At 35.4% G+C, this 20431-nt stretch overlaps 1 protein-coding gene across 2 annotated transcripts in view; it reads right to left on the reverse strand.

Annotated features, from left to right (window-relative positions):
• CDK14 (cyclin dependent kinase 14) overlaps positions 1–20431 on the reverse strand; it is a 610838-nt gene that overhangs the window by 537783 nt on the left and 52624 nt on the right. For both annotated transcript variants that reach the window (XM_045519926.2, XM_045519925.2), the window contains exons 5-6: positions 20158–20216; positions 18274–18337 (exon numbers count right to left, since the gene is read on the reverse strand). The gene's annotated coding sequence lies outside the window, so the exon portion shown is untranslated. The remainder of the gene's footprint in view (positions 1–18273; positions 18338–20157; positions 20217–20431) is intronic.

Raw genomic sequence — 20431 nt, forward strand, 5'->3', positions numbered from 1 at the left:
GTGTGTGTGTGTGTGTGTGTGTATATATGTGTGTGTATATGTATATGTATATATGTATGTTTATATATGTATATATATATACTTGTTTTATATATATAATTTTGTCGAATACCTATAACAATGTTATATGTTAATTATCTCTCAATAAAACTGGGGGAAAAGAAGAATGAAGGAGATGAAGGGAAAGGGATATGGGGAAAGAAGATTAAAAACCTTTCATTCAGTTATAATTCGTAATAATGTTCTGTTAACATAAAGTTATGTAAAATTTTATTCTTGTTATTATGTAAACTAATAATAATAATTCAAGCTGATTCAAGTTGTTTTTTCTCAAAGGAAAAATATGGTAAAAGTTATACTCTTGATTAAGGAATCTGTGGTTTAAAATTTTTATAAAAGTTAGCAAAATGTTATGTTTAAAATTTACATATATACACAAGTATATAGTATATGTTGTGTAGATTACAACACTTTTAGAACTATATACAAAATAGTACCATATAGTAACCATCTTGCAACACTGTATTTAATATGGCTCAGTTTCATAGAACATTATAAATGGTTCTTCCTCCTAAAGCAGTTCTAGTCTTTCTTTTTCCTTTAGTGCAACAAATCAGAAGGTGTAAGATTATAGAATGCTGAGGGCTCTTTTGGAGAAAGTTTCCCAGTCACCTTTGAGATAACTGGAGAGAATGAAAGACACTTGATTATGAGTTTTGAACTATGGATGCTTTGTTGTTCTGTCCTTTTTGTATAATAAAAAAAATTTGACAATTGCTGATGTTTATGTAAATGCCACTGATTTTTTTTCCTGTTGTAATGATTTTTTCAAACAAAATAATCGATGTCTATAGGCTAGAGCACCAAGTTTATGCAAGAGGACATGAAAATATCCTATTAGCTAGAATCTGTTTCTACAGCAAATAATGTCCAGGGGTATTATGCCATATTTTTAAATGCAGTGTTGTTTTTGAAATTATTCTGAACAACCTATAATGCTTTGTACAGAGTAGGGTCTCAAATGTTGTTAGTTAGAATTAAACATTGGATTTAAAACTATTCCTAAAAATGGAAACTGATTCCCTAAGGTTTTAGTATTTGATTTCCAGATGACTGGAGGACTGCCTTTAGTATAATCTTATGTGCTTTGAGATTTTCACAGTGATGAACAAAGTAAGCATTTGAGCTGAAAATCAGTTGAAGTGTTTGAACTGAATAAAAGTAATAAAAAGCATATCTATCCTTAACTTTAAAACCAAGCATGGATTTTTCTGGTTTACTGTTGCACAACTGAAAAAGCACTTTCCTCCAGAACTGTTTAGTTTCACTGACAGAGATGTCTTTTCTAGCACAATAACCTTTTTCTTGCATGACTTTAGAGAAATTTAAAGAAAATTTTTGAGCTGTTATCTTACAGAGAAGCAGCTTTTTAGGAGACAAAAGCTGTGTCTTTCCAAGCCTACCACCACATCTTAAGCCCTTTATGATCTTGGACAATTCATTTCGCTGTAGCTGGCTTGTTCTCTAAATTTCTTATCCATAAAATGGAGGCGCTAATACCCATCTAACTCAAGAGATCCATTTAGAAAATGAGCAAAGCACCATTTTCTAGAATCAGTTTGTCAAGGTCACAAACAACGTAGAGTCAGAGCTGAAAACTGGACTAGGTCTCCTAAATTTAAAACTTGATCTCCTCTTCCAAGCACTCAATTTCATGAGGTAAGACATAAAGAAGCCTGGATAATTAGTATAAAATTTCAGTTAGCAGCTTGTATTAAATTGATCATTTTTGATCCCTCTCCAGAATGCAGCTTCCTAAAGTGAAAACCACTCAAAGTTCTGGTTAGAATAGAAACTCTCTCTGAATCTAGGCTCCTTTCCTCTTTTCCAAATTTACTTTGCTTCCTCTGTCCAAAGCTGACATTTCCTGGAGCCATCTAGATTCAGCAATATCTATCCCACTCAAGAGTTTTTAGAAACTCAACAAAGCTGTCTCCACAGTAAGAATCAAATGGGATGGTACAAGGTGGAGAGTAAGGGTTTTAGCCAGACTTTTGCCAGATGAGTGGAAGAGCCTTAGGGAGAATTAATCAGACTCAGTTTTAATTTATATGCTGTTTACTTCAAATCTCAATACGGACATAATGAACTCAGAAGCACAAATGAAAATCATATAAAACCTCAGTGCTTCATGGGCTGCCAGTACTTCCAAATGTTTGCATTCTTTCAAAGCAGTCACCATAGAAAATTCAACATTTTTTTTCAACAGCTGCTAAAAACATTTTGGATTTTTCTTTTTAAATTGCTAGCCTATCATAGTCAGCTTGGGTCCCTCCTTTTTCTCCCTGCTTTTTCATTTTTCCTCTCCCATACACACAGCAAGTTCTTTTTAGCCTATCCCTGATAATCCAAAAATGGATTATCTGAAACCATCAGTTACCTGTTCATCACATATGGCTCCAAATGCCTTTCTGCTATTTCAAAAACAAATTCTTTGTTTCCATCTCTCAATCATCCTTTAAAAATGATGACCTGCCACCATGCAAGATTTTAAATGTTTCACAGGTGTTTAAGACATTTCAAAGGAAGAGATCCAAAGACATTTTGAGTAACATCAGTAGCACTGAAATAAGTGGATAATTTCAAATAGTGAATATTCTCAAGGGAGTAAATTAATTTTTGTACTTAATTTTAGTGTTTGTTAAAAGATGAATCAGATTAAGTTATATCTCTACTTTATATGTGTACACATACATGCTATGTGTGTGTGTACATAATCTTGAAATTTCTTGCGTATTTTTTAGAGGAAAGTTGAATTGAAAGACAGAAACAGAAGAAAAATCAGCATGTAAAATGCTATAGAAAGAAACACCTGCTGGGAAAACATAAATGTAAAAAGATCTGACAGGCTTCCTTCATAATTTTACCCAGTAAAGCAGTAATATTTAGGAATAAAAATATTGTGGAAAAGCAATAACATTTCAGTATTTTAGCACATTTAAAGGCTCTGGCTCCATAGTTAACATGTCAGGAATCTAAAAACCTAAAAGAACACCTTTTGTTTTTCCAATAATCAATTTCAATATGCATTTTATTCCATTATCTTACTGTTCTGTTTTAATTAGTGAACTTTAAGGAATAAATTTTAACTTTATAGACCTAAATTTTATGTCTTATTGAGATACTTGTAAAGATCGTATTTACATTTTATATAGATGTTTCATTTTGTTACATACTACTGAAAATTCAGTAATCATAAATGCACAACCTTTTACTCCTGAAGCACACACACAGGGTATCTTTAATAATTCAAAGAGCTTTCTATAATGAAGTCATACTGGTGAACTCAATAGGAAAATTCTAATACTATTAAACATAACTTAAATAATCCACTGGAGAAACCAGGCATAATAGAGCAAGAAAAATAAATTCTAAGTGCTCAAAATATTTTGCTTTTTCTTATACCAATGCATATTTCTTAAATCATAATGACAATTTTCCTCTCTTTTGTTGGAGTACATGACAGCTATTCATATACTGGAGCAGATGCAAAAGATAAATGCTTTCCTATTAAAGTCAAGAATGTCAGCATTCTTTGTGCAGTGATGGGCAGACCTCCATCATGTTTGCATAAGATATCTCCTGGGAAAGCTATCACCAGACCATTACTACACTATCGACTTACTCTCATCTCAAATTATTATTCTTCAAAGACAGCCAGCTGAATTGCACTTTACTTTTTTAGACTCCCCGATAGGTGATGAAAAGAAAATGTCAAACAGAGCAGAGAACAAAGTTATTTATAATTTCACTTAACAGCAAACAATTCCAAAATTACTGATCCTTTAAATATAGCATTGTGCATTTTGCAATTACAATATATTGATAATTATTCAATTTGACTATATAAAATAAATGATTGAGAAAAAATGATTTCAAAAAGTCAGTAACTGATTTTTCTAAATACAGAATTATTGTGGATTCTGAAATGAATTAGTTAGGGCCAGTAATAAAGAAATTAATAGAAAGATTCTATTAAAATTACAATAAAATAAATTAACTATAGTGTAATATTTTATTATTTCCTTTAGTATTTGTTTATCAATTTCAGAAGACTGTAAATCAAGAGCCATACTCAGGTTATATAATTCAAAGATGATTTTTTTTTTCATAATTTAGTGATGGTGACATGACATTCTACAGAAGACAACAGTCTATACTGAATTGTTTTAATGAAGAGCTAAATTGGAGTTTATTTTGGTGAAAGGAGAAAAAAAATGAAACTCCCCGAAAACATTAATTAACGAGATTTTGAAAGATTTGTGCAAATGGCCATATGTATTAACACAAAATGAATATATTTAATGTATTTTTGATATTCAGAAAGTTAGCATGCTTTTGAGATATGAATCTCTTCAATTAAAAAAGATATATTTAAACCCAGAAATAGTAATATTATAAATAGTAAATATATGTTATATACATGTTATGTTATATAAGCATATGTGTGTGTATATATATAAATAAAACAATGGAATATTATTCAGTCATGAGAAAGAAGGAGCACCTGCCATTTGTGACAACATGGATGAACTTGGAAGATAATACGCTACATAAAATAAGCCAGACAGAGAAAAACAAATACTATATTGTATTATATCACTTATATGTGGGATCTAAGAAAAAGAAAAAGTCAAACTCATAGAAACAGAGTAGAATGGTGGCTACTAGAGGCTATAGGTGAGAGAAGTGGTCAAAGGATACAAGCCTTCAGTCATAAGATGAACAAATTCTGGGTATATAATGTGTAGTATGGTGACTGTATTAATAATATTGTATTTTATACTTGAAATTTACTGAGAGAGTAGTCTTAAGCATTCCCATCACACACACACATACATGCACACGCACACACACACACAAAGGTAACTATGTGATGGATGTATTAATTAACCTGATTACGGTAATCATTTCACAATATATATGCATATCAATCATCATGCTGTACTCTTTATTATATGTAATTTTGTTTGTCAATTATACCTCAATAAAGTTGTGGGGGGAGGGAATAAAGTAAAGACAAACTCCAGGAAACAAGTTAAAGGTGAAAGAAAGAGACAGACAGGAGCAAGCCTCAGTTACTACTTATGGGGAAAAAGACAGGAAGTTCTTGAATTTTGGTAGAACAAAAGAGATTACTTATTTCTGCACTGTGGTTTCAGTTCTCTAACCAAAGTCAAAATTTCTGCCCAGCATAGAAATCAATTTTTGATCTGTGCAAGGTCTGTCTTGCTGGAATTACAGACACCTCAACTTAGACAAATTCGTTTTTTCCTAGCTCAAGTTTTTGCACCCTATTTCTGGCTTAAGGGAACACTGCTAAATATATACAGAATCGAGTTTTATTCACCCCATTATGATAATGGATCATCTTCTCCACAATTTTTGATATAACATCCCCCCACCCCTAGTTCAACTGGAGCCGTATTAGTTTTATATCAAAGTTACTGCAAGTAGAACAATATCAAATACAAGTTTACACCTTCTTTTTCCAAATTTTGCCTAACAGGTATAAGTAAAAAAAAAAATTTGGTGAAACATACTTATTAATAAAGGCACCAGAACCTTACTGAATTTTGATGAAAAAATTATTTGGTATTGAAACAAGCCTGGCATAGTTTTGTTCTATTAAAAAAATCCTCAAGTATTTTGTTTAAATTAATAGGAGTCTTTACCTCTTTTATTTGAAATACTACAGCATTAAAAATATATTATCATTGATATATATTTCATCAATATAGGTTCTAATAATATCAATCATTACCTAAAATTTACTACTGCAGGGAAGATTTTGAGTAGTGGAGCATTTTTGTAGTAATACATGTAAACGAGATTAGAATTAGAGTATTTATTGTCTGGTAACACTGATGAGAAAATAGCACTGTCAGACATAATCATAGGATGCAGCCTCTAATCCTCATGCCATAAATACATTTATATGTCAGGTGCTTGAGCATTCTATATTTACACCACTTCACCTTCAGCGGGAAGCATATTAAGGTAGTAAAACTAGCTAGGAAGGAGATTATTCAAAAGTTTTAAAAAATCTTTTAAACTAACCATAAAATCTTATTTCAAGAGCTCTTACAACCCTGATAGTTGCAAATTACTGCACAAGGCATAATGTGAAAGTAATGAAATACTCTACCAAAATGTTCAATAGAATTTAAAATTTTGACTTAAGGGAATTTGGAAGTTCAAGCATTCTCAAAGAGGCTGTAAGGATGATTAAAATCTTGAAGGAAGCCTGAAAGAAAAAGGACACAGTCATTACTGGAAATGTAATACAATGTTAACTCTCAGGTTTCACGTTAGACTAGAAAGCTTAAGTTCAAGGCCATTACACCAATCTTTATAGAAATGTAATGTTCTCCAACTCATGGTCCTCCCCTTAAAAAGCTGTGCATGGGTAATAATGATTATCAACTCAAATTAGTCACACACATCCAGGAAAATTGGAAATGAAAAGCTTCTTCAATTACCCAAACCAACATAAATGATTTATTTCCTTCTTCTGACATGAAAGGAAAGGAGTTGAATGTTCACGAAGGTTAGCATTTACCCACCCTGCACTAAGGTCAGAGAGCACACTCAGCACAAATATTCCCAGAAAAGGTTCAACTTGGCAGAAAAGAAACCATCTATTCCAAAAGGTCACCATGTCAGCTCGACTTTTCGTCTGCTGTGAGAAAAATCCTGTCCAAGTCCATTACTGTAAGGCAGCAGCTGTTCTGTAGAACGATAGCCTCCACGAGAGAACAGTTTCTCATATGCTCCAGTGACCCTCCTCCACTTCACAGACTATTTCTTGTCTCCTCTGACACCATTCTTCCTCACAACCCTATAATTTTGCTCTTCCATCTCAAATGCCTACTCCCAAACATTTCTCCACATTTTACATAGTCGTAAGCCCAGCTGAAAATCCAACCCTCTGAGTCAAGTCTAGTGGAGCCCAAAATGCCTTTGATGAACTATAAACCCTTACACATCGTCTACTCCCTGCCTATGTCTCCAGCTCAATCCTGGCTCACTTCACACGCTGAACTTCAGCTTCCCCAACACCTGAAGCTCTGGCTCTCCCAGGAGCCTCTATCTGGTATGTTCCTTCCCTCAACTCTGTTCCTGGCTTACTTCTTACTATATTTTGATCTTTGCTTACACCGCACTCCCTCAACACCTTTCCTATTTATCTCAAGTACATTCCCCACCTTTATTTGCCCTAGTTTCTTTCTTCCCAGCAGTGTTAGAATTTTTTTTTAATTATTTTCCTTTGCTCCTCATTTCTTTTGTATCCACACTGGGATTAGTGTCTTTCCCCCTCCTTTCCCAGCTTTATTGAGATATAATTGACATATAATATTGTGTAATTTTAAGGTATACAATGTGTTGATTTAATACTTTTATATTGCAAAATGATGAGCACCCTAGCATTAGCTAACACTTCCATCACCTCACATAATTACCACTTCTTTTTTTGTGGGAAGAACATATCAGATCTACTCTATTAGTAACTTTCAAGTATGTAGTATGGTATTACTAGCTATAATCATCATGCTGTACATTAGAGCCTCAGAATTTATTCATTTTTTAACTGGAAGTTTGTACCCTTTGACCAACATCCCCTGTTTTTCCCAGTATTACCTGTCTTGTTCGCATTGTATCCTCAATGCTTGGCACAAAGCAAATTGCAATAAATGCTAATTCAATCAAATCCATCCTACTTTGACCTATCTTTTTCTAACTACCTTTGTTCTTATTGGAATCAGAGCATAATGAACTCATCATTTACTCAAGTTTATCATTATTATGCAAGTCAACATATAAACCTACTATATGCCAGGAGCTGTAAGGTGCTGCCACAATGGCTATCCTTTACTGAGTACTTATTACATTCAAGGCACAGTTACAGTACTTTACCAATGTTATCCCATTGTATCACCACAACCATGTAAACGAGCAACTACTTTTATTCCCTTTTTAAAGACGAGGAAGCTGAGATATAGAGAGGTTAATATTATGTGCTCCAGATATCACAAATAGTAAGTGACAGAGCTCAGATTCCGCACTCTATTCAATGAAACACAGTTTCTACCTTAAGAAAAGTACCAGGAGAGAGGGGAAAGGAAAATGAACTGAAAACGCAAAGAGATAACAGTTTCTTAAGGGAGGACAGGAATATTTGATGTGGCGTTTAAGATGCGATTTGGAAAAAAAGGTAGCATTTTGACAAACAGATATCAGGAATTGGTGCAAAAGGCCCTTCTTAGGGAAAAAAAAAATGATGAGAACAAAAATACAGGGAAAACAGACACTAAGTGTGCACAGGAAATGGTAATAGCCATGTTATTATATGTTGTTGCATCTCTTGAGCCCAAATAGTGAAAGTCCTTGCCTATATCACTGAGAATTTATCTGTGGCTAAAGAAGAAATAAAAATGAAATCAAAGTTTTAAAACAGCAATTACTGTGGACCTATTCTCCAAGTTATCAGTTACCTCCCTTGTTCATTAGCTATTTCTGGTGGCTATTCTCTCAGCAACTGGATTTAAGTTTTCTGATGCCAAGCACCATGTTTTACACGTTCACCGAGGCGTTATAAAAGCTGACTCTTAAAAATGTCGGTGGACAAGAAGAAAAGTCAGAGGTGATTAGAGAGGCACTGCATATAGAAACTACACTACACATCTGTCAATGGTACAGTGATAAAATACTGCCCTTGCCCTCAAGGAGTTACATTCTGACACAGAGAAGAAATGATTTGTGCAAATTCATATAATACAGTAAATATGTTAGAAGAAATACAAAGCTCTAGAATCCTACAAAGCAAAATTATTTTGAAATTAATTCCAATAGGCATTTAAATTATAATGGTGTTTTCCAAAAGTGTTCATGTACAAATTTTTCAAGACCCAGAACAGTAAATTTCTATGATATTGAGTACTTATAAAAGCTTCTCTGCAATAGTCATTTACATAGAACAGAGCAGAGCCTCATCTAAAACTTCATTAATGTGGTTACCATGAATTTTCTTCAGTGAATAATCCAACTCAGCATTTGCTTTTTAAGTTCCCTGCCTGTGGCTTTCTATAATCAAAGTTCTTGACTGGAGGAATTTAAATAATTTTTTTTCTCTTTCAGTAAAAAGCAATTACTTTCAACTCTCTTCACATATTCCCACCATACTCCCATTATAACATTTATCTAAGTCCAAAACAACTGAACACACACACACACACACACCCCCTTAACGCTTGTATTTGGAAAAGGCTGAGTTGAAGGCGTACGGTGATTCTGCCTTATTTATCCTATTGAATGCACATAGTTTTTCTTCATTCATTCACTCCAGAGAGCCTGACATTCAGCCTCATTTTACAAGTCCTGGAATTAGAAAGCTGTGCTACAAAATCATGAGGAGTAATTGGCCTTTTAAAAAAAAGTGGATGCGTATGATAATCACAGAAACTTAGAGTTTTGACAGATCTTACAAAGCATCTAATCCAGAAAAGGCCAACTTAGATGCAGTATTCTCCATTCCTGCCGGAGAGGGTAGATATTACTGATGGATCTGTGTCCTTTCCCACCAAAGCTGGGCATTACTCAGATCCCTTCTCTACATGATGCTCCAGGCAACCTCTATCCTGTAAGATAAAACATTTATTGTCCAGGACCCTTCTCATAGGATAGAAAATGCACTTTGGAAAGCTATAGTCTATTTTTAGCTGCCATAGTACCTAATATGCACCAAAGGATTCCTTAGTATCCTGAAACATCCTAATTGTTTAAAGGCATTGCTGCAGTTTACAAAACAGACTACGTGTACGAGCAACTTTGCCTGTGCCATGCCTTTGGTGTTCCTGAGCACCCTCATCTTATACCTCAGCACTGCTGGACTCTGGCTTGCTTCCTGAGTCACTCCTCCATCTTCTAGGGAGACACTGTAACCTCTTTCCACACTATAGACTAAGGCTGTCCAGAAGGAACCATTCTTGTACTTCCGTTTCTCTCAACACACTCCACGATCACTATCACCCACAGCCATTGGCTTCATGTAGACTCTTTACTCATTTCGCTCCCCAGCTCAAATTTCCCCAGCTCCAGACCCACAATTCCAACTTTTGGTAGTAGTTTCCACATGTATCTTGCCATTACCACAAATTCAACATGAAAACTTTATCTTTCTCACCAAAACTTCCTTGCCCTTCCTCATGTTTCTGTTCCTTATCTTAATAGCATCATTGTCTTCCAATTACCCAGGCTGGAAACCTGGTGATCTCCTTCAGCTCCTCCTTTTCAGGCTCTACTTCTTTTATATATATATATAAAAGTGTATATATATATAGTGTATATATAGAGAGATACACACAAATATATATAAAATTGAAGTAAGTTGGTTTACAATGTATTAATTTCTGGTGTACAGCATAGTAACTCATAGTTATACATATGTATATATATATATTCCTTTTCATATTCTTTTCCACTATAGGTCATTACAAGATATTGAATATAGTTCCCTGTGCTCTACAGTAGGACCTTGTTGTTTGTCTATTTTTTATACAGCAGTACCTGCAAGCTCTACTTCTAAATGATCAGGAGGGTTTGCCATTTCTAATCTGAAATGCCATTCAAGTCTCCTCCCGATTTCATGTCACCACTCAGGTTTGGGCTTTCCTCTGTGCCCACCTGAATGACTGGCACTCTCCTCCTAACCGGTCTTCCTGCCGGAATCACTCCTCTCTAAGCCACCCACCCGTCCCTTCTCCCTGTCCCCCCAATACCATGAGGTGTATTTCCTTACAAATGTGACTGTTATTCCCTACCTCTGCTAAAAAGTGCCTCCACCTTTCTTCAAAATATAGTCAATGTTTCCCCTTACCTTTAAAATAAAGCTCAAATTCCTGAGTGTGGATTTCAATGTTCTCCACAGATAAGGACCAGGTCCCTTTCTCTTTGCATAGTGTCATGATTAAAAGCTCAGACCCTGGGAGCCAGATCGCCCAGCTCTGAGACCTTAAGCCAGACTGCTGCACACTCTAGTGTAGGCTGAGGGGTCCTGAGTGAAGCACCTGGCTAAGGGGGGAGAGAGGAAGAGGTGCTGGGGTAGAAGTGTAGCCCATACACCAGTCACCAAGCCATGTATCACCAAGGGGCAGCCAAAGGCTTGGGGAAGGGACATCATTTTCTATCTCACATATAGGCAGTATATGGGCTCCATTTCCTAAGACATCTCAAGTGGCTGTTGTGAGGATTCAATGAATTAATACTTGTAAAGCCCTCAGAACAGTGCCAGGCACACAAGTGCCGTCAAAGTGTCAGCTGTTAATCCCACACCTTCCCTGTCTCTTGTATTTTAAATAAACAGTAGAAATTATTCACTATTTTACTCATGTATGATTATGCTCTTTCACTTTCATGGCTTTCATTGCTCATTCTGCTTCCTTTCCCCAAAACTCCCTCCCTTGGCAACGCTAATCTCTACCTGTTGATAATCCTGTCTAATCTTCAAACTCAGCTGAGCTGCCATGACTGCTTCCATTGTCTTACTTGACCCCTACTAACAGAAGTTATCTAGACTTTAACTTGTGGGACTTAATACACTATATTGTGTATTATCTAAACTTACACTTATCTCAAGGCCTTATCTTCCTTTAAAGATTTTAAGTGTCTTAAGGTAAACTGCAAGGCTCCTCCATGTGTTCCCATAGTTCCTACAGACCGAAAGTGGCATAATAGGCTTACAACAGGCAATAATAGAACCATTATTAAGTACCTACTATATGCCAGGCACTATAAAAAGTAGTTTATATACAGTATTTATATTACTTCTCACACAACTTTTATAGCAGTATTATTTCCCTTTCATATAGGGAGACAGTATTTAAATAATTTGCTTAGTATTAAACAGCTAAAAAGTAATGGGCAGAGATCTGAACCCAGGATCTTGCTGGTTCAGAAACAAACTCTACTTCACGGTAGTATCTTGCCTGGCTCCTTCCCTTGCCCAGGAGCTGCCATTTATTCATTATATACTATATTCCAGGAGCTTTTCCTACATTATTCCTAAACTTCCTTGCGAAGTGGTTATTATTATTCCCATATGCATGAGGAAATCCAAGGCTTAGAGATGCAATTTACCTTAGATCTCACAGCTAGTAAATTTCAGGTGCAACTTTTAAACCTGACCACAGGACTCACCTACCTCCCAAAAAAGTACTTATCACATTTTAGGAGGAGTCCTTTGAGAAAAATGTTATTGCCCTCACTGATTTTTAAAAATTACTCACAGGGTCTCATTTATGTGGTTCTATTTCATATAGACACCCTTTTAACAGAAACCATCACTATATACATATAGAAAAAATGTTATTCTGCATTATATTTGTCAACTTTATATAGTAATTATTAATCTTATCTGTTATAAATAACCTGGCAAAAAATGCTTGTACTTCAAAGAATTTGATGGACATTTACATAAAAATGATCTTGATATTAGAAGGATAAAAGTTTACTGATAAAAAGTAATTGCTTACATAAACATTAGATCAAGAATATGTTGAGATATTCATGCTTAGTACTTGTCGTTATTAATTTCACCAGATCATCAGGTTTTGTTTGGTACTTCTATTGCATTCAAGTTATTTGGAAGGTCAAGATAAAACACTACATGTAAAGAAACACATAAGCACTGCTATGAATACCACAATGAATCTTAAACTAAATTCCATGCACAGAGAGGAGAAGGGAAAAAGGAAAGATGCAGGATCAGAATTAACCATTAGATTCTTGAAGAATATAAGAATATAATTTTGTAAAGGGAAAAATTTGAGGGGGGTGATTTTACTGCAAATTAGTCTGACATTTATAGGAAAACAATTCTCAATACCAAATTAATATGTATGCAGCAACCACCAATGTAATTAAAATATACTTCAAGAAATTATTTAAAGTTACATGACTTGAATATCATGCTTCAATTTTGCCAATGCTCACTATTTAATCGGGAAAATCCTAATGCTTTTGAGGGTAAAAAACGGGAAAGTGAAAGTAGAAAAAAAAAAATTAACAGAACCGAGATCTTCCCAAGCAAAGAAATAACTCCAAAAGAGTATCCCTCATCATGAAAACACTAGTCTCTAGAGCTCCCAGAGGATTCTGAGCAAAACTAGACATACTTGCAATGCATTATAAATGTGTAATTACCATTTAAATGGATGGAGGAAAGCTGGTGAGCGAAATGAGAAAAAGGCATTTTCTTACAGCCAACCAGAAGCTGGCATTTCAGGCAATGATCATCTAGTCTACAGAGTCAAGTTAACAAAGCTATTGTCATTCTGCCACTCACCCTCCGCCTTTAACTGTTGCTCTCCTCTACCAGGAGGAAACAGAAGGTTAAGTCTGTCTTCACAATTTACAGTCACAATTTGCTCATTAGGCTCTGGCATGCTCAGTACATAACTGAATAGCATATGTTTACCAAAAGACATAAGCAACAAAAAGGCTTCTCTTAATCCTCCCTTTTTAATTATTTGGGTACCCAATTTATATGAATAAATGAAATTTTGGAGTAAATTTCTATTGGTTGTACAATCAAGATCATCTCATCTCATACAGGCCAACGAAGACTTTCCTTAATAACATCTCTGTTCATGGATTTGGCCAGGAAGCAAGTTGGATATAGAAAATACTGCCTTATTCCAAAAAGGCATTGACTATCCTTTTCAAAGGAGTTTAAAATTTGTCATGTAGATTTTAAAACTCTGGAAAAGTATCAAATGTGTTTTTATTGGACAGCTTCATAATAACATGTGAAATATAACAGATTTGTCAAGAATCACACAAATTAAGAGGAAAGACTCCTGTCACACGTGTATTTTAGAAGTCTAATCTGTTCCTCTTGGATTACTGCCACATCTTTTATCATGAGATTAGCTGTTTTTTTATGGTCTGTTCGTCAAAATCCATTTGGATTTATTAGGGTGGCATATGTTAGCTGGATTAATTGTTGCTTTGATCTCAGAAAACTCAGTATTTAAGGAAGTAAGAATATAAATGTGAAGTATGAAAAAAATTAGTATATCATGAAACGAAAGGCTGTGCATGTATGATCAACCATATGACAAAAGTGATCACATTATGAGTTACATAAGGTTATTTTATTCCAGCCTTCTCTTTGTATCTTCTTTTGGCTCTTTTATTTGGAATCTTTAAAAACATTTGTTACAAGTCAGTGTAATAAGTTAGGCAAACACCAGTTAGCCACTCAGTGGTCTTTTTTCATCACCTAAACCAAGGCTCCACAAACTATGGCTTGCAAACCATATCATCATATCATCAGGTCTGACCATCTTATGTTTTTGTAAATAGAATTTTGTTGGAACACAGTCACATCCATTTGATTATGTATTGTCTGTGGCTAATTTTGCACAATGACTGCAAAGTTGAGTAGACGAGAAGGACCCAAAAGCCCAAAATATTTACTATCTGGCCTTTTATAGAAAAAATTTGCCAATCCCTGACCTAAACCAATTCATCTCAGTATTCCAGGAGGAAATTTTACTCTCTGGTCACAGTCTTCTACTCCCCGACTCTCTGTCCCATTAGATCTGCTTTTTTCTACTTCTCCAAGACATCCTTTTTTCAATTACCTTCTTTTTCTAGTAAATCTACCACCTTTTATTTATATATTTTTCCCTTCTCAGTCACCATCACAATTAATTCTATTCCAAAATTTATTTAATGTGAAAATAAAGCTGATCAAATGTGGCCCAATCTCTGCATAGGGTCAATCAAATAATAAGAATAATTTCAGTAACAATGGAAAATATAACTGAAAGAAATGTTAATATTTCCTTAGATTATAAAGAAAATGCTTAAGCTGTGAGGGACAAGTGTGCACTTAACAAGCAGGAGAACATTTCAAAATCCTATCTTCCCAGCATCATTCTTGTCAATATTCCCCCAAATTAATGACAGCTGCTGTTGTAGATGCTATGGTGTACTGCCTGGACTTCTCATTCAGGAACAAGGCACTCCTTCCTCCAGCTGCCAGGCTCTCTTTGAGAACTGCCCTCAGACAAAGGGAGCTGCCCTGCTCAAGTTAAGTCTCCTTTTGGAGAGCATCCGACATCTAATGTTAGTTGATGTGGGGGCTTGAGCCCCTGTGCCTCAGTTAGAAAGGCTATCTAGGTTCCAGGACTACCTGTAAAATTGACTAAGGCCTCTGTTATGATCATATGACAATTCAGCTCTTCTCCCTGCCCAAGTCTGCTTCTTTTTCTCCCTTACACGTGTTATTTTTAGGAGCTTTCTCCAATAGACTCTTGCAGGTAAATCTCTGCTTGGAGTCTATTTCCCAATTTAAGACAGCTCTCTCATCAAACGCTCTCTCTCATCCCGTTCTTATCACTCACACAAAAGTTTCTCTGAATCCCAGTCTTTCTAGCTCTTTATGTCTCTCTCTTCACAGTCCTGTTTCCTCACAATCCTGGGTCAATTCCTTTCCTCTCAATAGAGGTCACTACCTTTTCTTTAAATTTACTTATTAGATATGAACAAGAATTGGTAATTAGTCCTACAATTTGTGCTAGCTTATTTTTACATTTTATTCCAAGATTTCAAAATATTGCCTTATAGAAGACAGTTTGGGGCTAGAACATCAGGGGTCATTTTTAAAATGTTTTGCTGTTTTATTTTTAACAGAATATCTAACCAAAAAGCATTAAAAATGGAAACTTCTACATTATGCATTTGAAAGTCTTTATATGATTATTATATGATCAACTGTATTGTAAAAGTTCTTCTTCAATGACATTTTCCCCCCTGCAGTAGCATTTTATTCAAAATGAAATGTTCTGGTACAAAAGTTGGACAGTAAGGCAACATGAGAAGACATAAAGTTTTTTAAAAAAATTCCTAGTATCATCAAGGCCTTCTTTGGGAAGTCTGCTTCTAGAATGGAGAAGAGAAAAGAAGGAAGGAAAAAGAAAAGAAAAAAGAAAACGAGAGAGGGGAAAAAGAGAAAGAGAAAGAGGAAGAAATACAGGAAAGAGGAGGAGACGGAAACCAAGATGAACCACATCAAGAGATCACTGTAAATTCGTTAATTACTTTGCACACAGAATCTCTGAAGTTGTAGAATGATTATCTCTTCCAGAGACCAAATGTTTAATTTTCTGAAATTTCCAGCATTGGCACAAGTTAGAATAAACAACCGGTCTTTATTATGCTTAAACTTGAAATTCAGAAAGAATGGAAACAAAAAGAGCAAAGCAAGGTAGGGAGAAGTTTAATATCATTTCCAGATATCAAAATAATGTATATATCTTCCATAATTAATTACAGCATTGGGGAATGATTAGCGAGATAAACCAATGGCAGTGAATAGAATATACAAAAATATACTCAAATGTGTATGGAAATGTAATCTATGAAAAAGATTCCATCTTGTATCACTGGCATAAAGATTGACTTCTAAAACAAATTGTGTTGGGACAACTGGATAGCCTTTTGGAAAAAGATAAAATTGGAGCTGAATCTCACACCACATACCATGCTTAATTCCAAATGGATCACAGAGCTAAATGTTAAAAAAATGAAACTATTTCAGATTACATTCATGGGATAAATTCCCAAGAGTAACATTATTGGGATAAAGAGTAGAAAAAGGATAAGGCTCTTGATTCATATTAGCAAACTGACTTTTAGAATTCTTGCACTAATATATACCCCCAAATGTAGTACATGGCACTTCCATTCTTATTTAAGTCTAGACAAGAAAGTGTATGTCCTATTTTTTAAATATTTAATAGAATACGTGTGTGTGTAGTATAGCTTAAGTTTAGAAGCCTTCATTTGCCCTAGGCGTTTTGAGGTCCTGGGAATGTCTTATCAGAGTAAAATATTTTTGTAAAATTAACAAAAGGAAGATTTTTAAAGAGGGTCCCCAAATTCCATAAGCTTCAGGCCCCACAACACCTAGATCAACTCTATCATTTTATTAATCTGAACTATAAGAAACTGTCCTTGTAGTATGTCACAGAATGACAAATCTAGAAATTTCATATGGTTCAACTAATACACAAAATTTTGGTGACTCATAAAGGGGAAAATTTCTAATAACCAACAGCAGAGTTATCAGGTCGAAGAGTACCCAAAAATGTTTTAATAGATACAATCAGATTGCCTTCTAAAAAGTTTGTATTCTCAGTCCCTCCAACAGCAAATAAATGTACGCATGTCCATTACAACAGTGCGTGTTAACCAGCATGACTACACACTTTCTTTTGCCCAAGATAGTCCTGTTTTATATCTGTTCTCCCAGTATAATTATTCATAGCGTTCCTTTTTACTCTCAAAACATTCCCAGTTTGAATGATAGATGGCCTTTGCAGTGTCACTGATCTTTTAAATTCTAATCTCTCTCCTGGAGATCATTCTGGCCTGTAGGAGGCCTGCAGGCTTCTGAAAGTTACCTGCATTCTCCTTTCCCTCCCTCCTTATTAACCTGGACCAACTACTTCAGGAGCTATAGAATGACGGAGCTTGTCTCTAGTCAGAGACTTCCTTTCTGTTTAGGTGGATGTAGGAGATGGCAATAAAAGTATGCCTGTGTGTTCATCCTGTTGAAAGTCAAGCACCTGTGTGTGCGCGCACACACACACACAGCCAAATTAGTAACTGTTTTAATTCAAGTGACAGTCCCTAGCTGATCACCATCCAACATGCCAGAGATTTTGGTAAGAGGGTCCCAGCAATGGATGAGGGGTGGGCAGGGTGACTGTTATATGCTTCCAAGGGCTGGGATTCTGTGACTCCAGCAGTAACAATTAACATTTACTGAGAACTTCCCGAGTGTCAGGGGAATTCTAAAAATTTTTCCTGTAAAATCTCATTTTGTCCTCAGAGCTACTCATTGATTTAGTCACTATTACTAGAGAATATTAACAAGTGAGTAAAGTAAGGCACAGACAGATTAAGTTAGTTGTCCAATAGTATGTACTTACTAAATGAAGCCTAGATTTCAACTAAGGCAGCCTGATTAAGGAGCTGTTATTGCTCCATTTTCTGCTCCCTTCCATTACATGTTTTAGGCATTGAAAATCAGTTCACATTATACAGATTTGATTTCTGCTTACCTTCTTAATTCTGATTGCATTCTGGAAAGTTGCTTAATAAGAGGTGGGGGAAGTCATGCAATAAAATTTGAAAGCTTACCATTGAAAACTTCCTTCTTCTCTCTCTGGATGATCTATCTTTTCAGTTATCTATTCATCATACTCTGTGCAAAGAAAGAATTAATTTACCTTGTCAAAGTCTTTCTAAGAAAAGTCAGTGATGACTTACCTAATTTAAAAAATGCTAAACACAAAATATTTATAAAGAATCATATGATTTCCATTCTGAGATTTTACTATTACTGCTATTTTAATAATTAAGGCTTAAGTGACTTAAGGTATTACCACCTTGGGTATGAGTTTAACAAAGAGGAAAAGTCCAAATATTTGATAGTGACCACAAAATTAGTTGTCTCTGGTGACAGAAAACCTGTGGCTGGCTGCTCAGTGAATCCCTAATCCCAGCAAATCATCTTCTGAATTCATTTTCTAGGCAAGTTTGGACCAAGGACCAACAGAGGTGATATTACCACCACTCCTGGAAAATAACTCTGTGGGTGAGGGGCATCTTGGTCAAATAGTGCATAATATATAACGTTTTCCAGGTTATGTATTTTCCTCCTCCACAAGTTAGAAGTCTAAACACACTTGTCTATTGTCTTGAATAAACACTGATAAGACTACCACATGCAAAAAGGGTACCAGTAAACTTCCAGTTTGTAAGTCCAAAGGACACTCATGACTCTCTCCCTCCATATTCAGACCCTCCTCTCTTGATTTCTATGACACCACTGTCTCCCACTTTTCCATCTTCTCAATTCCTCTTGAAGAATCTTGTTTCCTTTATTCAACCTTTTGATATAGGCAATCCCCTGGGCTTGAGATTTTTCTCCTGGGTGAAAATAATACTGCTTTGTGAATTTGATTACATTTTTTCTTACAATGAATCTAGTGTAACTCAAACTGTGAATAGATAACTATTTCTACCCAAAAGGAATAAACATTCAACTCTGTGTTCTTTTCAAAGCATTTCTCCTGGCCCAGTTTGTTGTAGAATTTAAGATGGAAGGAGACAAGTTGAAATGCCACATCATTCTCTGCAGTCCTCTGTTTTGATTTCAACCCCAAGAAGTAGCAATTACCCTGCACTTCAGCTCCTCCTCTCAAATAGCTTTTTGAAATAGTTCATGATCGTGTTACCACCAAAACAATTTCTACATAACAAGATCGAGGAGTTGGCGATGGCATGCGTACATGCTTGACAGTACATCCTTGCCCCTGTAAGGTTCACCCTGCTTCTCATTCAGATTCAGTATCATGTCCCGGAGGCCCAGAGAAGCATAGTAACCTGGATGTCCCCCAAAGTTATTTTTAATGGAAATTATAAAGGACCTTGCAGTACTCTTTCCTCAGTCCATTTTTTATGGTCCAGTAACCAAGGTGAACAAAGGGGCCACGTTTCTGACTTCAGTTGGGGTCCCAGGTTCTAGGCCTGGGCAGAGGAGTGGAAGGACCTGCTCAGGTGCTGCATGTGATGAACTGGAGGAAGTTAAGATTTGAGTCCTGGGTAAGAGGGAGCCCTGTAAGTAAGGGAAGGTTTAAAGACTCAAGCTGAAAATAATGGATAGCGGGTCAGCCAACTAGTTAAGATGAAATGAATTGATTTGGGGAAAATCTTCAAGGATTTCTTAAGGCAAAGTTAATCTGTTGTTGAGTTGCTTTTGTGGAGTGGGAGTTGGGGGAATTGGGAAAGTTTTTAATATCCAATTTAGGTTGGAAATTTTAAACTCTTCTCTATCAATATACTGGTTTTTACCCACCCTAGACTAGCTACGGATATTATAAGAATGGGTCTTAGAAATGAGAACAATGTTTCCTACTCATACTTTAATTTGATGCCTCAAATACATATAAGGGGAAGACTTCCAGCTGTGAGTTACTGAAAGAGTCTGAAACATTTCATCAAATAAATTAAAACACTTGCCAGGACCACTCCCACGAGGAATGTAAATTGTGCGTCTTCCAGCAATACGGACTTGAGTCCTGTTCAAAATGATGGTAAATTTAGAATTAGTGAGGTTTATTTTCAGAATAGTTAAAGCTATTTGAATTATTTTATTTCATTAGATAGATTACATTTATGCAATTTTTAAATCACCATTGCTTTATTACATTAAATTCTCCTTTTATTTATCTACCAGGAGAATTAAAGTGTTTGATAAAGAACAACACAGTTAAAATAAATGAAATATCATTTA

Source organism: Camelus bactrianus, chromosome 7 (assembly GCF_048773025.1).
Source record: "Camelus bactrianus isolate YW-2024 breed Bactrian camel chromosome 7, ASM4877302v1, whole genome shotgun sequence".
Taxonomy (NCBI): domain Eukaryota; kingdom Metazoa; phylum Chordata; class Mammalia; order Artiodactyla; family Camelidae; genus Camelus; species Camelus bactrianus.